General features: G+C 43.0%; 1 protein-coding gene across 1 annotated transcript in view; it reads right to left on the bottom strand.

The window, feature by feature from the left end:
* Positions 1–1,529, bottom strand: part of LOC137501520 (juvenile hormone esterase-like) — a 124,758-nt gene extending 123,229 nt beyond the window's left edge. The window contains exon 1 of the mRNA XM_068228606.1: positions 1,410–1,529. The gene's annotated coding sequence lies outside the window, so the exon portion shown is untranslated. The remainder of the gene's footprint in view (positions 1–1,409) is intronic.
* Positions 1,530–12,192: the final 10,663 nt, after the last annotated feature.

Raw genomic sequence — 12,192 nt, 5'->3', positions numbered from 1 at the left:
TGGATAAGGAGGAGCAAGGAATTGGCTGTGGCCTATTAATAGAAACTGTCCCAGCATCTGCCTGGAAGTGTAAGTGAGAAAGCACAGAAACTTCTGAAGACAGCTGATGTAGGATTTGAACCCACCCGTCTCCCTAGCCATAGCACGTGGTGTGTCCACGCCAAGATGTTTTCGTTGATTTTGTTAATAAACACCGCTAACCAACATTTTTCATGAACATTTTTGCCTGTCAATAAAAAGAATAGCGTGTTCGTTAACTTTCCGAGCATATTGATAAACAAAATATATTTAACTTTTGTGAATGCAACTTTTCATTAACTTTTCGTGTTTTTGTTAACATTTCGGTTCGCGCATGTGCAAGGACGCAATTAGTGCATGCAAATTTGTAGCGCGGAATACGATGCTTTCTTATTTCTTCTAGAATGTACTATCAAATCACAAGCGAAAATTCTTATATAGAGTATGTTTACTTCTGTATGATATTCTTTTAGCTGTGTTTAATGTAGTTTCATTTCCAGCTTCGCTTCTCGCTGAATAACCTAACTTTCCATAATTACTTGTAGCCTATATCATAATACTATTATCCCGTCCGGCTCCATGGCTAAATGGTTAGCGCGCTGGCCTTTGGGAATTTTAACCATAATTGGTTAATTCCGCTGACACTGGGGCTGGGTGTATGTGTTGTCTTCATCATCATTTCATCCTCATCATGACACGTGGGTCGCCTACGGGAGTCAAATCAAGAGACCTGCATCTGGCGAGCCGAACTTGTCCTTGGGCACTCCCGGCACTAAAAGCCATACACCATTTCATTTCATTTCACTATTATCCCAGCTAGGTTAAATGGAGATTTTCTTTATTTCGTACCTTTACCAATTCCTTGAGATTGCTGGATAAATAATAACTGAAATTGCCCAAGTCACCAGTTGCTAGGTGTGGACATAATGTTGAAGAAGTTTGTTAACAAAAATGTATTAACTATGTTGAGAAATATTTTCTTTGACATTGTATATTAACTTTGTTTTCTTAACATTGTTTTATTAACTTTGGTGTGGAGTACCCATAAGTCACTGTGAAAGTCTTTAATGTACCGCGTGCCATATGTTGTGTTTGATGTGCAAAGACCATATACATAAAGTGTAAGAAATTATCCTCGGTACTGATAAGCTTGTACAGTATATACACTATGTCATTTTGCTAGTGTTATTTAATAAATTGTTAAACTAATGTCAATTGAAGTTGATAGTCATGATGAGACTTGGATCTTTACACATATTCTTTTGGAAACACTCTTAATCCAAATATTTTGTTTTCAAAATTATAAATAACAACGCCCGGCGGAACGACCGCTCGCCCCACCCTGGCGACGGCCCTAAAGACGGAACCGAAACGTCATCCAATAAACTTACCTTTTACTTGGCTCGATGAGGGATTCTCACTGTGCTCCAGTTTTAACTTCTAATGATCCAGAAGTATTGAGATAAACTAGAGAACATCCCATTTAGATGCGTCATCCCCAGAAGGGCGGCGGTTGTATGAGCTTTAGATAAGATATAGGAGTGTGCAGTCTACTTATCTGTAGGTAAGTTGTCACAAGGTCATCTCTCAAGTACTCTAGTGTTTTCAGTCCATGGTCGTCTCAGTTGTATGGAGATGATGATGATGTTGTTGACGAGGATATAATCAATGAGGACGAATTCCGTACTTCGATTAAAAGTCAGGTGAGGGCCTTGGCATTGGGCATATTGTGGGTTTGAACCCCACTGGCGGCAGCTCTGAAGATGATCTTTCGTCGTTTACCATTTTCACACCAAGCAAATGCTGGGGCTGTATCTTAATTAAAGCCACGGCCGCTCCCTTCCCCCTTCTAGTCCTTTTCTATCCCATCGTCATCATAAGACCTATCTGTGTCGGTGCAATGTAAAGCAACCTGAAAGAAAAAGTCCATTCTGGGTGAAATGGTAGTTTAGGGGAAGCCCTGAAGTTAAGTTCTCAAATATCTATGTTATTAATGGTAATATTGATAAACACGGCATAACAAAAGTTACAGAGAATATAATATCCGATCATTTATGTCTTCTACAGTTCTACCTTAAAGCTATGATAAGAGCTATTCATGAATTTGACTTTGAGTTATTTCAACTCCTAACCCGAGGGGGTGAGGCGGGCCATCAGCCGAACGTGCGGCTCTTAGGCCGTAGAGAGTAGCAGTAATTTTGAGAAATGTAGTGTGGGGGAGTATGCGTTGAACATACATGAAAGGAGAGGAAGATATAGTGTATGACCGGCGCAGATCTCACCGCGAGACCCAAATGAACACTCAGAGCAGATCCGCATTGGTGGTGGTACCACAAGCGCAACAGCAGGTCCTCCAGTTGGCGCAAACCGCTGGGTGGTGGTGAAGTAGCATTGCTTGCAATTTCCTTGTGCCAGCCTCCTAGATTTAACAGCCACAATTGGGGCTGTTTGGGGCCACCGGTAGGTTTTGTCTGAGCTTGTGCGGACTAATTTTGAGAACCGCGGAATGGATTTTGATGCGGTTTTTTCCGCTGCGTGGAGTATTATCGATTAAGGTTTAGATGTATAAAGTACGACAAAAGGGGACCAAGCAATGGCGATTACAATTAACAAAGTCTCAGAAAAATCGGCTGTCGGAGAGTTTTCTAGCCTTACGCTGCCTAAATTTTGATTGATAGACCCGATGTATGTGTGGAAGATGTATGTTGCGTATTGAGCCCGAAAGATGGTTTTATCCTCCACAGTTCGACCAACAGCTGCCATAGTTATCCTAGGCGTCACTGAAGAGGCATACTAGGGAGTGAGGAGTGAGGTAGTTTCCCGTTGCTTTCCTCACAGAGCCAGAAGTTGCTATTACATATCAGTCTGCCAAGCCCACTGAAATGCATGCAACAACCGATCCTATGAGTGATAATTTCACAGCATTCATAATAGGGACTGACTGCACAAGGAATTGTATTACTAGCATCCCTCATACCTCAGTCACTTTCACATCGTCAAAACCAAGGATGAGAGTGAGACAGGGGAATGAAAGTAACAAATGTTATTTACCTATGTAGAAAAGGTAGTCCTGAATAAGCGTTTTGCCGGGCTGAGTGGCTCAGGCGGTTGGGCACTGGCCTTCTGACACCAACTTGGCGGATTCGATCCTGGCTCCGTCCGGTGGTATTTGAAGGTGCTCAAATACGTCAGCCTCATGTCGGTAGATTTACTGGCATGTAAAAGAACTCCTGCGGGACTAAATTCAGGCACCTTCGCGTTTCCGAAAACCGTGAAAATAGTTAGTGGTACGTAAAAACAATAACATTATTATTATTATTATTATTATTATTATTATTATTATTATTATTATTATTATTATTATTATTATAATTATAATAGACATTTTCATATAATATGAAGCCTATGCAGTTAAAGAGAAACTTTACTGGAAATTATATTATGAGATTAATATCTTTATTATTATCTAAATAGTCGTTTATTCACCTTAATATTCTTATTAACGACCGCTTCTATGGTGTAGTGTGATTAGCTACCACCCCCGGAGGTACGAGTTTGATTCCCGGCTCTGCCACGAAATTTTAAGATTGGTACGAGGTTGGAACGGGGTTCACTCAGCCTCAGGAGTCAGCTGAATAGAGGAGGGTTCGATTCCCACCTCATCCATCCTCGAAGTGGTTTTTCGTGGTTTCCCACTTCTCCTCCAGGCAAATGCCGGGATGGTACCTAATTTAAGGCTACGGCCACTTCCTTCCCTCTTCCTTGTCTATCCCTTCCAATCTTCCCATCCCACCCCCCACAAGGCCCCTGTTCAGCATAACTGGAGAGGCCGCTTGGGCGAGTTACTGGTCCTCCTCCCCAGTTATGTGCCCCACCCCTCGGCCCAAAAGTCCTCAAAGTCTCACGCTCCGCGACACTACCTTTGAGACGGTAGAGGTGGAATCCCTCGCTGAATTCGAGGGAAAAACCAACCCTGGAGGGTAAACGGATTAAGAAAGAAAGAAAAAGTAGCAGGTTACGTCTCTAAACTCACAAGTTTCAAAACTCACGGGCTAAAATTAGTTACAAATAGTATCAAAACTCCCGACTACAAACTGGTATAGTTGGGGGACAAACATTACAACCTCGCCCCACACCACTACCCTATAGCGGCAGCCCGGTGTCTATTAGCGGCTTGTAGGATTTACTGCCGTAGTCTGAATTACCAAATCGTCTACCTCATTAGCACCAAACGAGCCAGAGCAGGTACTTATTATTATTATTATTATTATTATTATTATTATTATTATTATTATTATTATTATTATTATTGCATTTGATCCAAACAACACCTCTCTGGTAGCTCACGAAATAATTCAAATTGCAATGAATGAAACCACATGTTTATTGTACACTATAGATCACTTAAAACTAACAAATACATTAAGCCAAAACACGCGTGTCTACTCGAGCTCCATTTTCACACTCACCCCCATCATGCCACTCTCCTCTTACCTAGAGTCCTTGACCAGTGCTGCCACTGGCCACATGTCAGGTGAAATAAAAAGAGCTAAGCAACCAAACATGCCGCCCACCTAATTTGGACTACAAATTACAAATGAATGAACAAATTGACACAGAAAGGAGTATGCACATTGCAAGTCACCAAAACGAAAAACAAAAGGAAAAAAAGGAAAACAATTGCGCTGTAAACTCTGCATAGTTCAGTCATCTGATGCTGCAGTATAACAAAAGATACATGGACATATGAATCAATAGCAGAAAAAACACACAACTACACGTCCACAGATAATGGGTGCCTCATCGGTCAGTAGGTAGGAAACAGGCATATCTTGGTCACAGGTCGTTGGTAGGTTCCTTTGGCAGTGCGCACAGACACCACACGAACATGACCGTCAGCTCCAGCATGAACCTCCTCTATGATGCCAGTCTGCCACATAAGGGGTGGAAGATTGTCCTCGTTGATAAGGACAAGTGTTCCTGTCTGGACGTTGGTCTTGGGGTTGTGCCATTTGGTTCGCTGCTGTAATTGAGAGAGATAGTCACATGACCATCGCTTCGATATTTGCTGTCGACACCGCTGAACGAGCTGCCATCTGGATACATATGAAATTGAAGTAGTAAGACAGTCTGGTTCAGTGAAGGATGAGAGTGATTCACCAATCAAAAAATGTCCAGGAGTGAGGAAGGAAAATTCATCAGGATTGTTGGGTAAAGGGGTTACTGGTCGGGAGTTTAAGCACGCTTCAATCTGATTTAAAAGGGTGTACATTTCTTCAAAGGTGAGAAGAATGTCTCCGGCGACCCTCTTGAGGTGATTCTTCACTGACTTGAATCCTGCTTCCCAAAGACCTCCAAAATGGGGAGCATGAGGTGGAATGAAGTGCCAATCAATACCTTCGTTGGACGCAAACTTCTTAACAGCAGACTGATGACTGCGGGACCTCATCAGCTGCTGCAACTCCTTCAGCTTTCTCATTGCTCCAACGAAGCAGGTTCCGTTATCACTAAAGATCTTGCTGCATCGTCCACGTCGTGAGATGAACCTCCGTAGAGCTGCAATAAATGCCTCAGTAGATAGACTGCTAACAAGCTCGAGATGAACGGCTTTCGTGGCCATACACACGAAGAGGGCAATGTAACATTTGGTTCGTGTCCTGCTCCTAGGGGTGCCATGCTTGACATACAAGGGACCTCCATAGTCAACTCCACAGTTGGAAATGGTTTACTGGAGTTAAACCTTGCTGGGTGTAGCTGACCCATGAGTTGGTTTGTCGTGGTTGCCTTTAACTTGAAACAAGTGAGACAGTTGTGAATGACCTGTCTAACGATAGATTTTCCATTAGTGAACCAGAATCTCTGACGTAGAGAAGCTAACACCAATTGACTTCCCGCATGTAGAAGCCTATGATGTTCATGCAGGATGATGAGTTTGGTGATATGGTGTTTGGGATGCAATATGAAGGGATGTTTCTGGTCGTAGGGGACTGAAGAGTTTTCAAGTCTACCGCCCACCCTAATCAAATTGGCGCTGTCTAGAAAAGGATGGAGCGCCATAAGTTTGCTTTCAGATGGGATCGTCTTCCCCTGTTGCAGGTTAGGTAGTTCTTGCGCAAAGGTGGAACGTTGCGACATGCCAACGACAACCTTCAAGGAATCATGTAATTCAGCTGTGGTCAATGGCCCATGACGCCTGTCAGTAACATTACTTCGAAGATTTTGAAGAAATCTACGCAAATAGGCTGTCACTCGTTGCAGTCTAGACCAACTGGAAAAGCGTCTAACGTAGTCGTCCAGGTCATGGTTAACTGTCACGAGGCACATAGTTGGCGCTCGCTCTTCTGGTATGTTAGAGATGGTTTCCTTTAAGACTGGCCAAGTTGATGGATGATTCTGAAGCCAACTAAGTCCCGCCCGCCATAGCAGCATTGTCTCAAGTTCCTGTGGTTCAAGTCGTCTTGAAATACAGTCTGCGGGATTGTCTTGTGAGGGAATATGTTTCCAGTCTTCTACTCTTGACAAGTCCTGTATTTCTGACACCCTGTTAGCCACAAAAGTCTTCCAAGAATTGGGTGAACCTGCTATCCAAGCTAGAACTATCGTAGAGTTCGTCCAGCAATATCGAGCATCAATTCTCATGTTGATAGCTACAAACACCTTATCCATCAATCGGCGCAATAGTACAGCACCACATAGCTCCAGCCGAGGTAACGAGATTTGCTTTAGAGGTGCCACTCTCGACTTAGCAGTCAACAGGGAGACGGTAACATCACCATTGATACTAATGCACCGCAGGAAAATACAGGCGCCATACGCTTTCTCCGATGCGTCCGAGAAACCATGTAGCTCCAGGCGCACCATTGCCCCGTTGCATGTGACTCACCTTGGTATGACGATGTTACTCAGGGCAGATAGATGTTTATGGGTGTTTATCCATGAACTTTCAATTTGATTGGGGAGGGACTCATCCCAGTCTACTTGTTGTTGCCAAAATGTTTGGATGAAGAGTTTGCATCGTACAATAACTGGACCAAGTAGTCCCAGAGGATCAAATATTGCTGCTACAGTAGCCAGAATGGTGCGTTTAGTCCACTGTGGAGGAGCATCCTTAGTTGATGCAACTCCGAACTTGAATATATCTTCAACAGGGTGCCAGAGAATACCAAGTGTTTTCACTACATCTCCAAAATTTAAATTACAAGGGACCTGATTTTCTTGCAATTCTAACGGAATGGATGCCAATATGTCAGGGTGATTAGCACGCCATTTCCTAAGTTTAAATCCTGCTGTGTTTAGAAGGGAAGTCAGTTCCGCCTGTAACTAATGGGCATCTTGAATGGAGTTGGTTCCAGTCAGCAGATCATCAACATAGAAATCACGTGTCACAACTCCACAGACTCGTGGAAATCATCGTTGCTTTTCCCTTGCCAACTGAATCAGACATCTGGTTGCTAAGAATGGAGCTGCTGCTGTTACATAGGTCACCGTTGTAAGCCTATAGGTCTTCAGCGGTTGATGGGGTGAACTGCGCCATACAATTCTCTGTAAATCGCGGTCTTCAGGATGGACGTTGATGTGGCGATACATTTTCTCGATATCTGCAGTTATGACGTACTTGTGGGTACGAAACCGAAGGACAATGGAGAACAGATCTTGTTGGACTGTGGGTCCGATCATCATGATGCCATTAAGAGATACTGACATTGTAGTTTTAGACGACGCATCAAAGACTACCCTAACCTTCGTCGTAGTGCTACCTTTCTTTACAACAGCATGATGAGGCAAGTAGTAGGATCCTTGACTTTGAATAGGGGCTTCGATTTCCTCCATGTATTCCAGTTGGTGATATTCTTGCATGAAGTTAGTATATTCCTCCTTCAGTGCAAGCTGTCTTTCCAGTCTTCTCTCCAAGTAATGGGAACGTTTCTTAGCAGTGTCCAGTGAGTCTCCTAGGTTGCTCCGATTGGAACGAAGGGGCAGTTTAACCACGAAACGTCCCGTTTCTTCTCGAGTGGTGTGCCTCTGAAAATGTTCTTCACATTCCCTTTCTTCCTTTGTGAGTGGATTGGTCCTCACTTCTTCCTGTGTCCAGAAGCGCTCAACCTGTGCGTGCAGCATGACACCCTTTAAAAATAAAGCCTTAGTTGTAGCACTTCGATGTTGTACAGAGTGGTTGGGTATACAGCCAGCAAGTACCCAGCCAAGAGTAGTGTTTTGAAGAATGGGATAGCCTTTCCTTGCGCGCTGCCCGGGTAGTAAGATATCATAGAACACACTTACTCCCAGGAGAAGATCAATATCGTGTGGTTGGTTAAACCGTGAGTCTGCTAATACTATGTCCACAGGCAAGTTCCTGTCAACACAGTTAATTCTAGTAGTAGGAAGTTGACCAGTTATTTTTCCTAACACAGAGCAAACAATGGATTTCCCATAACCACTAACTCTGGAAGAGAAGGAAACTTGGCAAATATGTGAAGATTCCACTGTTTTCATATTGCTGATGCCACTGATTGGCATAGAATGGCGACTTAGTTTGAGTCCTAGTCGGTTCGCAAGGCCATGCGACATGAAATTCATCTGAGAACCACTGTCCAGTAAGGCTCGACATTCATGAACTCTACCACTACTGTCCCTAATATGAACCACAGAAGTTGATAGGAGAACTTCGTGTTGTTGAAATGCTCCTTTCAAAGAGCAATATGACTGCTGTTGTGGGGGATAGCCTGTCGAATTTGATGACCTCTGGTTGTCTTGCTGATAATGTAGCAGGATGTGATGCCTTTGGTTACACATTCTACAACTGCCTGAAGTGCAACTGCTTCCAATGTGATCACCTTTCAAACAATTGAGACAGAGCCTGTGGTCTCTAATTAAATTGATACGGTCATTAACAGATATATCCTTAAATTTAGAGCACCGATAGAGAAAATGAGAAGCACCACAAAGTTCACATGGTGAGGGAATGGAGGTGTATGAACTGGTGAAAGGCTTGGAAGATCCGCTGACCTTGCCTATTTCTTGCTTCTCTGCTCCGGTCTTATGGGAGGAGACGATTTCTAGTGTCTGGCAGTTACTTTCAGAAAGAGGATTAAGTCTTGTAAACTTGGACATTTGTCCCCTGAGGTCGAGTTCTCCCACTGTTTACGTAGACTTAGGCTTATCCTTTGGAATACTAAATGTGATAGGATGACCTCATGCAAGGGGGTCTTAATTTTCAAGGCTCCTATCGCATTGAGATTGCTACACAGCTGATTTATGAGCATTCTTAGGTCTTTGGGCGATTCACCCTTAACAACTGACAGTGACAGAAGCTCTTTGACGTGAAGATCTAAGATGAGCTTTGGGTTATGATAACGATTACATATTAAGTCCCATGCTACTTTGAAGTTTTCTTGCGTTACTGGAAGGTTTTCAATTAATTTATGAGCTTCATCTGATACACATGACAGCAAGTAATAATAGCGTTGTATGTCAGTCAGAGAGTCGTTACTGATGATTAGCGACTCAAAGGTGTCATGAAAGTTCATGAATTCTGCGATAGAACCCTTAAATTTAGGCAAAGAAATAGTAGGTAATTTGAGTAAGTGGCCATTGGTTGTGGTTGAACTGCCTATAGGAGAGGAAGGCAAGGCAGTGTTAGTTAACAAAAGAGTTTGAATTTTTGACTGAATGTCTAAACAAATTTCTTCAAATGCTTCCCTATCAGAATCGTGACTAATGTCGTCGTCATTTATTTCGAGTTGACTCTGAACATTGTTGTATTCTTCGATACTTCTTTGTAAAAGATCCTGCCTCACTTTGATATCATTTAAATTTTCTCCTTGAAAGATACTGATAAAGTTTCCTAAGCGAGTAACTCGAGATTTCACAACAGCCCTTTTCTTCGTCAATGTGCGCTTTAGATTTTCTTCCATTATGGGAAGGACAAGCAAGGAATAACAAGGAATGACAATTGAACCAGACTGCACTCACCCTTCGAGGACGCGATGATGCTGCTCCTGGTGGCTGACTCGTGAGTTGAAATCCCCGTTGGGTGCACTGCTCCTTGTTCTGGAGGTGTACTGACACTGTTGGCTCCACTGGCTGAAAGTGTGGTGGCAGCCCTGTTGTATGATGGCGCGGCTCGATTGCTCTACAACATGGCGCTTCCCGCCGAAATCCACTCGTTTTCTTCTTGCACCTTAACACTGGCATGAACTGCTTTGATGCGTATGATTTCACATTGAAAATGATTCTGACATTATAACTTCCTTACTTGTTTGCATCGCACACAACGGCAACGTACTTATTTCCTTGATGTTCTACGCATGGACTGACCTCGTGGTTCTAGTGTGCTGTTACAGCATATCTCGGTTTAATAATGCACAATGAAAATCTTAGTCACACTGAAATGAATTCGGTCCACCTCTACTCCCACGAGGAGGAATATTTAATGAAACAATGATGCCGATGCGGTGAAGTGAAACACGCTACGCTAAGGTACCGTATCTGTTTGAACATTAGGCCTACGGTTTGCACACTGCGAATCCGGCCCGGAGGACCAAAAAATGTTGCATTTGATCCAAACAACACCTCTCTGGTAGCTCACGAAATAATTCAAATTGCAGTGAATGAAACCACACGTTTATTGTACACTATAGATCACTTAAAACCAACAAATATATTAAGCCAAAACACGCGTGTCTACTCGAGCTCCATTTTCACACTCACCCCCATCATGCCACTCTCCTCTTACCTAGAGCCCTTGACGAGTGCTGCCAATGGCCACATGTCAGGTGAAATAAAAAGAGCTAAGCAACCAAACAATTATTATTATTATTATTATTATTATTATTATTATTATTATTATTATTATTATTATTATTATTATTATTATACATCGAGTTGAGCCTCTATGGACTACGTGGTAACAACCAACTTCATTTTAGTGTCTAGGTCTTGTTCTTGTTCCGGCTTTGACTTCCTGCCAGTATCTTCTGAACCCAGCGACGAGTGCCTGTTTATGCTCTTCAGACAAAGGTCCTCTCCATCTTCTGGAAGTTGATCCCAAAAGTTCTAGACGCATAGACGATAGGCCGTCTTCCGAGTTCCGTTTCCTGATGAATGACCGAGGCAACAGCAGAGGAAGAGGCATCGGTTTGGACTATGAATTTCTTAGAGAAATCTGCCATAGCTTATATTGGGGCGTTACAAAGCGCTTACTTAAGATCTTCAAAATCAGCTTGCTGCGACGGCCCCCATTCGAATTTGACACCTTTCCTATGAAGTATGTTCAGGAACAGTGCCCTATTAGCGAAGTTGGGAATAAATTTCCGGAAGAAATTCACCATGGCTATGAACCTAGCAATTCCTTTCATGTCCTTAGGAGGCTTGAGGACACGAGTAGCCTGCGTTCTGGAGTGGTCTATAGAAACACCATCGGGAGACACAATGTGCCCTAAGAATGTCAAAGAAGGCTTAGTAAAAGCCTCCTTAGATAATTTAACAGTCAACCCAGCCTTACGAAGGCGACTGAGGACTTCCTTCAGATGATCTGAGTGCTCTTCAAAGGTCTCCGAAAACACGACATCATCGAGATAATGATAAAGATACAGTATTTAAATTTGATGTCGGAGAAGACCCTATCCAGCAGTCTAGTAAGAACAGCCGCGCCCGTGGATAAACCGAAAAGCACGCAGTTGTATTCATACAAATTCCAATCCGTGGCGAAAGCCGTTAGATTTTTCGATTCTTCTGTCAGAGGTATTTGATTATATGCCTGGTTAAGATATAAGATGGTAAAGAACTTAGCGAAACCATGAGAAACCAGAATGAAAATCAGGAAGGGACACCGACTTTAACACGACGAAGCCCTGTAATGAATGATAGGCCTAAAACCACCTTGCGGTTTCGGTACAAGAAAAATGAGCGATGAATAGGCCGACTTTGAAGGTCGAGTAATCCCATCTCTTAACATCTGGTCAATGATTTCCTTAAGATGATTCATTTTAGGTGGAAAAAGCCTATAAGGAGGAAACCTCACTGGAATAGAGTCGGTTAGCTCAATCTTGTACTCAATAAGGTCAGTGACGCCAAGGGTTTCTGAAAACACGTCAGAAAAAGAATGACACAACCTTCTAATACTTTCAGCCTGCCCCTCAGGTAGATGCCTAAGATCTAACGACATCGCACTCT

Source organism: Anabrus simplex, chromosome 7 (genome assembly GCF_040414725.1).
Source record: "Anabrus simplex isolate iqAnaSimp1 chromosome 7, ASM4041472v1, whole genome shotgun sequence".
Taxonomy (NCBI): Eukaryota; Metazoa; Arthropoda; class Insecta; order Orthoptera; family Tettigoniidae; genus Anabrus; species Anabrus simplex.
This window is presented reverse-complemented; position numbering and strand designations above follow the sequence as displayed.